This window comes from Camelina sativa, chromosome 2 (genome assembly GCF_030686135.1).
Source record: "Camelina sativa cultivar CO46 ecotype springtype chromosome 2, ASM3068613v1".
NCBI lineage: Eukaryota > Viridiplantae > Streptophyta > Magnoliopsida > Brassicales > Brassicaceae > Camelina > Camelina sativa.
Genome location: NC_141881.1, coordinates 12,318,052 through 12,332,022, shown reverse-complemented (window position 1 = coordinate 12,332,022; position 13,971 = coordinate 12,318,052). Strand labels below are relative to the sequence as shown.

Here is a 13,971-nt window from a genome sequence, read left to right as displayed (position 1 = left end):
CCCAAAGCTAACAACTTTCCTAGAAAATATTCCATTTAACTTTATTCTTTGTTAAACGAATATAATCTAATCATATTAAATCTTCTAAATATCTTCAAGCTTTCTTTTTCTTCGTGTTTTTCTTCCAAGTAATATCTCAAAACGTGCTTTAAATAGATCTTCATAAATCTTCAAAACCAAAACATACAGACAAAATCAACAGGTCTCTGATGCTCTTTTGTAGGACAAAGGCTTGTGCATACATCAGATGCTTATGCTGAGACAGAAGCTTGTGTAGTCATATTTTGTACAGCTTCCTGAATTTCATCTTAAACTTGTGCTTGCCTACATACACTTACAAAAGCTCCTCAACATCTTCGTGAAGATGATTGAGTCCATGGTTTTGCCTGCAACTTCTAATGTTAAACCAGTTTTATCATGGAAGAAATGAGGAAAATCCCGGAGAATATATATGAGAGACAACCTTTGTATGAATATCAAAAAATAAACAATAAATAATGAAGTTCAAAGTAATAATACAGATGCTTTAATATTAATTTAATTGACAACATATATATATATATATATATATATATATATTTGTTGTAATATAGTGTTTTTCATTTCTTAAGTAAAAACACAACAAAATTGAAAAACTAAATGAGCATATTAGTATCGTTTTATATTTTTTATTTTATAGATTTTAGTGCATGTAATCATAAGTGAAAACAGAAAAATAACTTGAGAAAAAAACAATGAGTCTTATCAAAATGAATTTTCCACTACTCGATGAGAAATTGAGAATGTCAATATACTTATTTTATAAATTATAACTCATTTATAATTAGTTTAACATGACATAAAAAAATTTAGCTAGAAAATTAACCCATGCGGGTATGTTTGTATCGATTTTCTTAATATACTTTTCGGTTTGGTAATCTTTTAAGTACCTATACACTAACATATATATAGTATGAAAAGATACTATAATGTTTTATTTTGGATTATTTTAATACAAATTTTCTTTTATTTCTATTTTTAGTATAATTTCAAAAAAGTGATTCAGTATAAAAGAAAAGCAAAAATTATAGACCACAAATGATAATTACTAAAATATTATCTTTGGTATATTGGTATTGATAAATAATATACATCTAAAAATTACAAAAAAAAAAAATTAAATTAAATTATTCTTTAGGCAAACATTTAGCAGCAAACATGTTTGGATTTTTTTTTTTTTTTAAAATTTTCTATTTTGTTTACATGTTAATTAAGGTCACTCTACTAAATGGAGATATTTGTTTGTCTAGAAAATGACTGCAATAATATGAATAACTGAAGTACCAATCATTCGTGTGTTGGTAATTCTTGCTCTTTGTTTCATTTAACACACCAAAATTTATTTTGGAATAATTAGACTATATAATAAACAAAGAAAGAAGGATCAATTAAACAAGTAGCACCACCAGTGGTTTAGTGGTCGACCAGTGATGTAATTATCTTAATAATTATCTCTCGATGCATGGTCTCAGTCCATTCTCTTGGACACTTCGAGCGTACTTTAAAAACAATTATGTTTATGCAATTTCAAACTTTCCTGCAAAATTTATATTTTGATCCCAAATATATTGACCAATGCACAAAAAAAATTTGCTTGATTTTACACTGATGAGATTACACAGTACTACTACTAAATGAGGGACCTCTTACAGAAATACGTGGCTAAGAAATTAACGCCAATGCGAATTAAGAATATTACTTTGCATGGCAAATAATTTGTCAAAGTCATCATATTCGTTCTTGCACAGACTAAAATTGTATTGTTTACTTGATCGATCACCAAAGTTTAATACAACAGGAAATGAGTTCTGATACTATTGGTGTTTTAATATTAATATTCCAAAGTTGGTTGTTGCATTCTGTACAAACACGATTATTTTCAAGTTTAATACAATAATCTACATATGTTAGTTACCCAATCTCTTGAGATAAGAATGTACCCATGTCTTGGGATTGAAGATGCCTTAAGATCTAATGGCTTATCTTATGACAGTATGAAGGATATGTGGCGTTTGAGGATGGTTTCTGATACGACATAGCAACACGTGGGTTAAATTCGTTACGTGAACTACTACTACTATACTACACCTAAACCGAGTTGTTTCCGAACATAGACTAACACTCATCTCCCACAGAAAGACAGAATACAAACAACACGGTCGAGTTCCTCAAATCCTATTTTCTATCTCCAATGGCACAAATGAACCTACCAAGCCACCACGACGAGACCAAGACAGAGTTCGAGAAGAATCAGAAACGATACCAAGACCTCATCGCCACGTTTCCTCACGTCAAAGGCTGGTTTCCAAAAGCTCCGCTGATCGAGTACGGTGGCCACTGGATTTTACAGCTTCTCCTAGAAAGTTGCCTTTACGCGCAAGAGTTCTTCCAAGCGCGACCCATTGACTTTTTCGTTTGTAGCTACCCAAAGACAGGTTCCACTTGGCTCAAAGCTCTAACTTTTGCCATCGCCAATCGATCTAGCTTGGAAGATTCCTCGAACCCTCTCCTAAAACGTAACCCTCATGAGCTTGTACCTTTCATTGAGATTGAATTCGCTTACTTCCCTCAAGTTAATTCTCTCAAAGACAAAGGAAACACTCTGTTTTCGACTCACTTGCCCCACGGGTTATTGCCCGAATCAGTTGCGAAATCGGGTTGTAAGATGGTTTACATCTGGAGAGACCCAAAGGACACATTCATCTCCATGTGGACTTTTTTCCAAAAGCAAAACTCAGGAAAGGGCCCTCTACATAGTCTTGAGGAGTGTTTTGATATGTTCTGTGGAGGTTTCTCTGGGTACGGTCCTTATCTAGACCATGTCTTAGGGTATTGGAAAGCTTACCAAGAGAATCCAGATCATGTTTTGTTCTTCAAGTACGAGACGATGAGAGCTGATCCTTTGCCGTATGTGAAGAGACTGGCTCAGTTTATGGGTTATGGATTCACAGCTGAGGAAGAGAAGAAAGGTGTTGTTGAGAAAGTTGTAAATCTTTGCAGTTTCGATACGTTGAAGAATCTTGAAGTGAACGAAGGGGAGAAAACAAGAGAAGATATCTCTTGGGTTTACTATCCGAATAGCGCCTTCTTTAGAAACGCAAAGGTCGGAGATTGGCACAACTACCTTACTCAGGAGATGGCAGCTCGAATCGATGGATTGATGCTAGAGAAGTTCAAATATTCCGGTTTGCTTGAACATGATATATGACACAGGTCACATAGCATACGTTGTATTAAGTTATATAATGGAAGAATAAATCTTGATGTTGTTTTGTCTAAATGAACTGTTTCTAATTAAAAAGGAATTGGCTTTACAAGTTGCAACCATTCATCTTTTCATGATGTGAGCTAAGTCTTGATCTTCTACAAGCTGTGTTTCAATCTCGTTTATATTCTCATACACAAAGATGAAGTTTCCCTCCTATGTGATTGTACAAACATTTTTGATAAATATTAATTAAAACGGTTAGGAATTTAGGATCATAAAAATAGAATAATAGAATATTTTTCTTTTGCTGTAAATAATACGGAAAATGTCTAAAATTATCTTTGTTTTGGAAATTAAATATTTTTTTAGTTAGAAGAAACCTTATTTAAATATATATTGGTTTTAGAATATCTCATTTTTAAAATTTTGGATTCAGACTCACGATTTAACAATCGCCAACGTACCGCGTAACCAATGCTTCCGATCATGTCTAAAAAACGGCACACCTTTCCAATATCAAAAAAAATCATTGAAGATCTTATGATGCATGTCTTTTTAGGGTATCTCTAATCCCACTCTATTTTATAGTCAAATTTCTATTATAAAGTAATATTTGTTCCAACCCTATTTATTATTTTACTATAAAATGGAGAAAATGATAGAATTGCTCTATATATAGAGCAACTCTATTTTCAACTCTATTTTTTTACACTAATTCTATTTTAGAGTTGAAAATAGAGTAATACATTAGAGGAAAACAATGCTCTATTTTTGAATTACTCTATTTTAGAGAAAAAAATAGAGATATACATTGGAGATGGTCTTAGATAAACATCTTCAAATAAATACAGAATCATATCTACAATTTTTTTCAAACTTGTAGTGCTTTCACTTAGCTGGAGGCATTTATCACTACAAAAAATATCCTCATTCATAGCATATGAGTTTTCGTGTCAATTCTACATAACAACAAATCAGTGTCATGAAAACATATATAATCACATCTATAAAACTGTTATGAAAGATAACATTATGAATACAACATTTTAGTAATGCTATGGTTGAACCATCTATTGTAGCTCTCATGATGAGTAATTAAATAAATATTTTGAATAGGAACTCAATGCTACTTCAATCAATAGTACAAAATCCTTTGCAACAATTCTACTCAATATTGCATCTTACCAATTATATTTCTTCACATCAGATATGTGTTTTGTACTTTTGTTCTATACTCCAACATCCATTTAGAATGAACAACCTATTTGTTTATGTGTATTGTTGATCAACTCCCTCATGAAGTACAATACTTTCAACAAAGACGATATGCTATCAGAAAGTCGTCTCTCTTGCATTACAAAAGCGCACAAATAATATGTAATAGCATCCACCGCATCACTTGGACAACCATATGCCATTACATATTATTTGGACGCTTTTGTAATGAAAGAGAGACGACTTTCTGGTAGCATATCGTCTTTGTTGAAAGTATTGTACTTCATGAGGGAGTTGATCAACAATACACATAAACAAATAGGTTGTTCATTCTAAATGGATGTTGGAGTATAGAATAAAAGTAAATCGCATCTTCACTAAATTAATCATTAATTTCGCATGTGGGTGTATTCATTTTCACGGTTTCTTTCTATAGAGGCTCTTCTTGGTCTTGAATTGTTTGCTCTGAAGTTGGCCATAATTGTCCAGTCATTCCTCAAACATGCTCTCAAGTTCTTCATTATATATATGCTTTATCAAAATCTTCATCAACAAGAAGGATTTTGGGAATTTGAAGAAGAACTGACATTTATAACTAATGTGAATAAAAAAGAAAGAAATAAAAGTGATTTTTAAGAGAGTGAACTGTTAAATGACATTTATAAGAAACGTGTACGTTAAATATATCATGTTAAGGTATTTTCAGAGCCGGCCGAGAGGCCAGGCTGATGAAACATCAGATTGTGGCCCTCTAAAATATAAAGTAAATTCGGCCTCTTTTTAGTCGAATGTATCTTTGGTCTGGTGGTATAGGAAGTAGTGTTGTGGAGTCATATGTCATGAGATCGACCCGTTTGTGTGTTTATTTTTCTTTTTTCTGTTTTTTTCACACACTTAATAAGAAAATTAAGCCCAGTTTTTTTTTAGATTGTGGCCTCCGACAAGTTAGCGACGGCTCTGGGTATTTTGAACTTATTTAGATTTGAATAGGAACTCAATGCTACCTCAATCAATAGTACGAAATCCTTTGCAACAATTCTACTCAATATTTCATCTTATCAATTATATTTCTTCACATCATATATGTGTTTTGTACTTTTGTTAAAAACTCAAATAAATTTCATACGCATTGATACCAATGCATAAAGTGTTTCTTATCTTACATTAGTATTTAATACTAATAATGACAAGTTTGGCAGAGACACAATTTTTTTGAAACGAACAATATGATTTGAAAGAATAACAAATATACTTACAAATTCCAATAAGTTATATACATTTATTCACAGAGGCATGAATGTTTGTAAGAAAAACACTTGAATTTTTTATATTAGCTCATAGATTTTGTTTGTTCATATGAACATGCATGTAAATTCTTAAGATAAATAATCTTTCTGATCATTACTGAAAAGACATTGGAAGGTACAATCTTTTAGATTGGTGTTAAAAAAAATATAAGAAGAAAACGAATAATACATATGCTTTGAAGAATCTACATATATAATCATTTAAAAATACATTGTTTGCTTTTCAAAATGAAAACTACATTACTTGCACAACTATGATACACAAATGCGATAAAACAAGATTAGAGTATCTTCAATACTAAAACTTTATTTCCTCGTTTTTTTTTTTGGGCTGTGGATTTAATAAACTTACCAAAACCGAATCATGTCCACATTCTTAGAGCTAAAGTTGAAACAACTTTTAGTGTGTATGCTATCAACTTTTAGCTTTTTTCGAATTTAAAATATGAAATTTTTACTTCTAAAAATACTGGTTTCAATATTAAACATATTGAAAAGAAAATCATACATTTCAAATATGTGGACAACTCATATTATATCAACCACATAATTGTTTTTTGAAACATTATTAATTTGTTTGCAGTACATTTTTATCCTTTTTAGCACATCTCTTACATACATGATATTCTTCTAAGAACATGATCAGTCACCGCAACTTTATTTGTTCTTGACTACAATAAAGCATATTGTTCTAGCAAAATCTTGATCAGCGGCTAATTGTTGAAAATAAAGAGCATGATGAACTTAAAGAAAGTGAAAATGTTGCATGACATTGAGATGAAATGATCTATTAGGAAATGATTTATAAGTGTGAGTTTATTTGAATAACTCAATTTTTATCTTTATATCCAACTGATTCATGCAAACTATATATATATATATATATATATATATATATATATATTGGTATTTTGATTAATTACCATTTAATGCTAGAGAAGGTATGCTGCAATTGATTTGTGAAGCTTGATCATAATAATTTTGTAATCTTGTTTGATCTTCAACACCAATACATTACAAAAAAAGTATCTAGTGGAACTGCTAATTCATCATTGTTTTCAATTATTAAGAACTATGCAAAATTAGAACTGCTTATCCATCATTGTCCATCATTGTATTAATTATCAAGAACTATGAAAAACGAAACCAATAAAATGAAAACATGCATCATACAACACTAACTAAAGAGACATATCTTTTGATGTTTAATAAAGAAAAAGAAAAAAATAAGCTGCTATTTTTTTGTTAAAAATAATGAAGAAAAATTACGAGAAACAGTTCTCATTTGAGAACATCTTATAACATTTGATAACGTCTTAAAACGACAATTGTCCGTTGTTTCTCTTATAACTAACGAGAGGTGGTTTTTTCCGAAAGATCTTCACCTCTTCTCTTCTCTTATTTTCCTATTAAATACAAGAAAACTCATTATATTTTTTTTTTCTTTTATGTTTACTTATACCCGAATATATTGGAATAAAAATGTGTTTTGACTCTTCATTTATTTACATTAGTCATTTGTCTACCACTGCTAAACGATTGGTCGATGTGGAACAAACACTTTAACACCCTTCCGTAAGAGACTAAACAAAGTCGTTTCGTCCTATTATATTGTATGTAACTATATTATATTTTGCAGGTTTCTGGTTAGACAAGGCTACATTGAAGTGCTTTGTAACCTTGTCGTGGATTTTGACAGTGTTGAAGCCGCTCTTTATTTGATAGGGGACATTCTCAAAGTTGTCATATTAAACACAATGTTGGTGAAAATGATAAATTTTCATACAAGACCATGTTTACTAATACATGAGGGTGCGTGAACATCAAGTATCTTGTTGACACCAACCCCCATGATCATGGTGATGATATCTTCATTATGGCTTTTGAGCCTATATCTAATACTCTTTTGAGTTCTACTTTTCCTTCTTACGTTTTCCACGGTTCTTTGGTTAACGTTACACATATCATGAATTCATGATTTAATCACTGAGCCTATATAACTAAACACTCTTTCGAGTTCTACTTTTTTTTTATTACGTAAAGAATATTTGAAAAACTCACTTCTCACCAATAAAGGAAATAGTAAACTAAAACCAAGATAAAGGGTAAAATAATATATTTTATATTGTCTATGATTGATGATGTATGAGAGTATCTCTATAATAAACTAGGTATTGCTTATAAGCAGGGTTATAATGTAATATTTTCAAACAGGTAAAGAATCCAAAAAAAAAATTTGAAAATAAAATATAATCATCTGTGAAAATATGTCTACAGTATATTATTAATGAGTCTTTTTGAATACATTGGTTTTATTTACTTAATTACATCCGGAACTTTCTGTGAATCTTAACACTTTACTTCTATTTTAGAAGAATTTTGAACGTAAAACTACAAATACAACTACAATCTACAAAATATCTTGACAATTATATTATGATATTTTAAAAATTTTAATTACTAATTTTATACTGAAATTTTTATTTTCCATCTTTTTGCTAATTTGTTTCTTTTGATTTAATTTATGATTAAATTCCACTGATTCAATATCAGAAAATAGCCCGCATATAAATATCTAATAGTTAGACTCTAAATATACACTCAATGAAAATATGTTATCACATTTTAGTTGATGATTTTTGAAAAATGCCCCTTTTAACCAAAAAGAAAAAAGAAAAATGCCCCTTTTAATGTTTTCCGTTTCAAAAATAAGTTTTTAACTAAGCATTTTCAAAATACCCTCATTAAATCTGAAAAACACGTACGAATTTTATAGTATTTTTCAAATTATTATTATTATATAGAATTAATTGTTATTGTTAAAAAATTACTATTTTTTGGGAAAAAAATTCAACAGGGATTACGCCATTACGGTGCAGTATACGACACGTGTTCGCGAACACTTTGAAACTCGGTGGCCCGTTTGCTTAACAATGTCTAAATACACGAAAAAGTGGAGAAAATAAAAAGAGAAGCCTACTTGGATGAGTCAAACTGTTTGGAACTTGCTTATCTCTTATTGGCTAGACGTGAATAATGATGGTCGAAGCAAGACTAACTCAAAACCGGACTAGTGACTGCAACTGTTACGCAATGGCGAAGCATTGTAGTTCTATGTCATATGTCCAAGATAGTTCCAAAATTTGTCTGTACATTCAAACTTCTAATAAATAACAACATTTTACATAGTATACTAAGTTAGCAACCAATAGCACATTGAATTGGCGTAAGAAAAACACACGCACACATTGAACTGATATTGAAGAAAATGATAAATAAATTAAAGATCTTACACTCGTAGTTGAATTAAGTTAGAATATATAGTACATTACAAAAATTCAAATTATAACACATGCATATGAGAGATATATGACCATTTTATCATTCAGACTGATAGTAACAAGAGATTAACACATAAATGAAGAAGGTAAGCTCTTGGCTTTTCTCATTATTTCTCCTTAGAGAGGCTATTACATTTCTATTCATTTATATAGTCTTCACATTAGGTTTAGGTGGTATCCTCATCCTCTAAACAATTGAACCTATTGGTCAATAGAAGACAGCTGTCATTATTGTTATTCTTAGAGAACTTTCCAGAAGCTTCCTTCTTCTTATCTTCTTCCTCTTTTACAGATGGGCTTGGATCCTTAATGGACTCAGGAGCTTTGGTGGGCTTGGACGTTTTGCATTTCCAGACTTGTTTGGTGGGCTTCAACTTAGGCCCATTGTCTAGACATCTTGTTGTCGTATTGTTGTCAGAAGAAGAAGTACGAGATGCTTCTTTTAGGTTAAACTGCGTCATTCTCTTTTCTTCTTGTCGTGTTGTTGTCGCCGAGTGAGAGATCTCCGATTGCTGTCTAATAGCCCCCCGCAAACTTGGAGTGGGTGGAACAACTACACCAAGTTTGGATCTGAGTGAAGCAAACGGTCCCGGAGGTAAGGATTTTGTGAAGATGTCGGCGATCTGAAAGTGATTCGGGATATGAGTGACAACAACATTACCCAAAGCAACCTGCTCTCGGACGTAATGATAGTGAGTGAGGAAGTGTTTTGTACGCTTGTGAAAAGCCGGATTTGCGGAGAGATAGACGGCCGAGAGGTTATCACAGAAGAGCTCCGGAGTGTGATGAAGAGGGATCCGTAGATCTTTCAACAGATTACAAAACCAGGTAATTTCTGATGTCGCTTCTGACATAGCTCGATACTCAGCTTCTGTGGAACTCTTAGATACTGTAGGTTGTTTTTGAGATTGCCATGATATGATGTTAGTTCCGAGATAAGTGCAGAAACCCCCAGTAGATCTGCTTGTAGTTTCACATCCATTATAATCACTATCACTATAGACTCTCAATCTGCAGCTTGAATGTTTGTGAAAGGAAATACCCATCGTTATTGTGCCCTTGATGTATCTCAATATTCGTTTCAGGAGATGAAAATCAGAGATGGTGGGCTGGTGCATCTTTTGGCAAGCATAATTGACAGCAAATTGAATATCGGGCCTTGTCAGAGTGAGATACTGAAGTTTACCTGCCAAGCTACGAAAGTAGGTAGGGTTTTCAAAGAGCACGTTTTTGTTTTGAACCTTGGAGAGCTCTTGAGGCAGTGGAGTCGGCATTGGGGCACAGTCAGTCATGCCGGCAACAGCCAAAAGATCCTCTGCATATCTCTGTTGTGAGAGAAACAGACCACCACTGTGAAACTGCGCCTGAATCCCAAGAAAATAGCTAAGTTGCCCCAAATCCTTCATCCTAAATTGCTTATTTAATTCGGTGAGTAAATTGGCTAATGCTTGTGAGTCATTTCCAATGATAGCCATATCATCAACATACAGCAACAGATAGATGATGTCTTTGCCTTTGAAGTAAGTGAAGAGAGAGGGGTCAGACTTGCTGCAGAGGAAACCAAACTCCAATAAGAAGGTACTAAATTTATCAAACCATGCCCGTGGGGCTTGTTTTAGTCCATAGAGTGATTTGCGAAGATGACAAACATAATCTGGTTTTGCAGGATCAACAAATCCAGCTGGTTGAGCCATATAGACTGTTTCTATCAAGTCTCCATGCAAAAATGCATTCTTTACATCCATCTGTTTAATTTCCCAGCCCATGATTGTAGCTGCATGAAGAACAGACCTGACTGTAGCTGTTCTGACCACTGGACTGAAAGTTTCAAGGTAATCAATTCCTTCCTCCTGATCATAGCCTTGAGCTACTAGTCTTGCCTTCAGTTTGTCTAAAGAACCATCAGCATTAAATTTTGTCCGAAAAATCCACTTACTGCCCAGAACATGCATTTCAGGTGTTCGTGGGACAAGCCACCATGTACCTGCCTCCTCACAATTCTCATATTCTTCCCCCATTGCTGCTCGCCAACCTGGGTGTTTTAGTGCAGCCGTTACTGTCTTCGGTTCTGGGTAAGAGACTTTAGAGGTGAGTAAAGCATATCTTGGATTTGGTTTTCTGATGCCAGCCTTACCTCTAGTGATCATTTTATGACGTGCTTGTGTTTGATTTGTAGATAAGTCTTCATCCTGAGAAGCAGACTGAGTTGACACTTGTGTAACTGTAACTTCATCCGGAGCATCCTCAAGTGGAGAGGTTCCTTCAGAGTCATTTATTGGACCTGAAGATGCGGGAGAGCTGTTGCCAATAGGAACAGGATCAGAGCCTGCCGTACACTCAGGACTCTCCCTTTCAGATACAGTAGGTGAAGCCAAAGGAACCAATGGTGGAAAGTCATGCTCATTGTAAACAAACTGCTCTGTGTGAGGAAAGGTACCATTGACTGAGTTTAATTCATTGTCATTCCTTTCTTGTGATGGTGTAACTTGCTGATGAAGACTTTTCTGCCAGGCTTGAAGGAGTGGAGTACAAAGCTGTTGTGTTGATGAAGAGGCAGAATGGAATGGGAAGTCTTGTTCATCAAATAACACATGTCTGCTGATATACACACGCCCTGTAGAGATGAGTAAGCATCGATATCCCTTATACTTCTCATTATACCCTAAAAACACACACTTGAGAGATCTTGGATCAAATTTATTCTGAGCATAGTCACGTAGAGTGGGATAACATGCACAGCCAAAAACTCTTAGTGATGTATAATTTGGTTTGCAACCGTGCAGGGCTTCATAAGGACTGCGGTTGTCAGTGAGAGTAGATGTTGGTAGCAAATTGATGAGGAAGTTAGCAGTAAAGAAAGCTTCAACCCAATACCGGTAAGGCATTCTACTATTACACATCATTGCCAGACCCAATTCAATAAGATGTCTGTGCTTTCTTTCTGCAAGACCATTCTGTTGAGGAGTGTGAGGACATGAAATCATTTGCTGTATTCCATGTTGCTGTAGATGAGCTAGAAACTTATTACTCACAAACTCTCCACCACCATCACATTGAAAACTTCCAATTTTATTCTGAAATTGATTTTCCACTAGAGCTTGAAACACAGTGAACACTGATAGAAAGTCTGATTTCAACTTAAGTGGATACAACCAGCAAAAACGAGAAAAATTGTCTATGAAGATAACATAATACTGAAATCCTTGCACTGACTTTATTGGTGCAGGTCCCCACAGATCACAGTGAATGCGTTGTAGAGGCCTTGAGGTGGTCGTGCTTGAAGGAGTAAAAGGTAGTCTGGTACTTTTTCCAAATTGACACGCTTCACAGATGCCACTGGAACTTTTATTTATGACTATTGCATTGGTCTTTGACAGATTCTGGAGGACTTGTGGATTCGGATGCCCCAGTCGCATGTGCCATACATCTTCAGAGGCAGAGTGTTGTCTTGAAGAGTAGAGCACTTGAGCTTGAGCTGAATCGTCCTTCAGAACGTAAAGACCTTCATCACTGTTGCTGTTTCCCAGAGCCAGCAGCCTCTTTTTTGCCTTGTCGAAGATTTGAACATGATCACAGTCAAAGTTAACAGAACATGGGTAATCATTGGTAAGTTTCCACACAGACAACAAAGACTTTGTAATATTAGGGCAAACTAGAACATCCTTGAGAGTGAGTTTACCTGAGCTAGCTGGCAGAACAGTAGAACCTGTGTGAGTGATAGGGAGAAAATCACCATTTCCAACCATAACTGTATCTGACCCATGGTATGGCATTGATTGTTGCAGATTGTGGTGAGAGTTGGTGATATGAGCAGTGGAGCCAGAGTCAGGAACCCATTCATTACCGGAGTGATCAGTGACATCAGTGATTCGCATAGCAGTCAAAGCGAGAGGCAGCTCCTCTTGGCGATAACTGTTGTTGTATCTGTGCCAACAAGACAAAGCTGGATGTCCAGTTTCCCACAAATCTGACATATAACTCTAGTGTCTGTGTTAGTGGAGTTGCCGGAGGAAGACCCTTGAGTGATTTGTTGATGAAAGCCTCTACCTTTTGTAGAATAGAATCCTCCACGACCTTTGGAACCACCATTGCGACCATTTCCTCTACCACGACCAGAGAAATTCGTGAAATATGCCACATGAGGTGAGACATCAGTTGTAGCAGTGTTGTAGTTTGATAGTCTGTCGGAGTATGTAGTCAACCGAGAAGCTACATCCTCAAAGGTAAGAGGGGGTTGCAGATCAATCATTCCTTCGACAGAAACTTTGACAGGTTCAAACTCTCTACCTAACCCTCTTAACGCAGCAAAGATCTTCATTTTTTCAGGTACAGGACTACCAATGGAAGCTAGTTGCTCACACACGTTTTTAATGTCTCTCAGGTAATCGCCTATAGGTCTCTCCAGTTTCTCAGCAGATTGTAACTTACTTTGCAGTTCAAAAAGACGTGAAGAGGATACCTTATTGAAGTGATTTGCAAGAGCTAACCACAGATCTTGAGCTGTTTTGGTTCCGGAGACTTCTGCCAGAATATCTTCAGACAGAGAACCAAGAAGCCATGCACGCACAATCTGGTCAGCCCTGAACCATTCAGCATAATCTGGGTTGGGAACTGTACTGGTCTTGCTTGCAGCGAGAGAGACTGGAATCACTTCTGGTGGAGCTGGATGCGACCCATTGATGAAACCAAGTAAGCTTTGTCCAGAAAGAAAAGATTCAAACTGGGCTTTCCATGAGATGTAGTTTTTCTGGGTTAACTTGAGAGTAACACAGTTTGTTATGTTTAACGCAGGAAATGAGTAGAGATCCATGGATCTACTATGCTCTGATACCATGATAGTAACAAGAGATTAACACATAAA

The 13,971-nt window shown here is 34.6% G+C and overlaps 1 pseudogene across 1 annotated transcript; it reads left to right on the top strand.

Moving 5' to 3' along the window:
• Nucleotides 1–2,129: 2,129 nt before the first annotated feature.
• LOC104721986 (cytosolic sulfotransferase 18 pseudogene) lies at nucleotides 2,130–3,319 on the top strand (annotated as a pseudogene). Its single transcript, XR_015578563.1, has one exon. The product of XR_015578563.1 is annotated as a cytosolic sulfotransferase 18 pseudogene (transcript).
• Nucleotides 3,320–13,971: the final 10,652 nt, after the last annotated feature.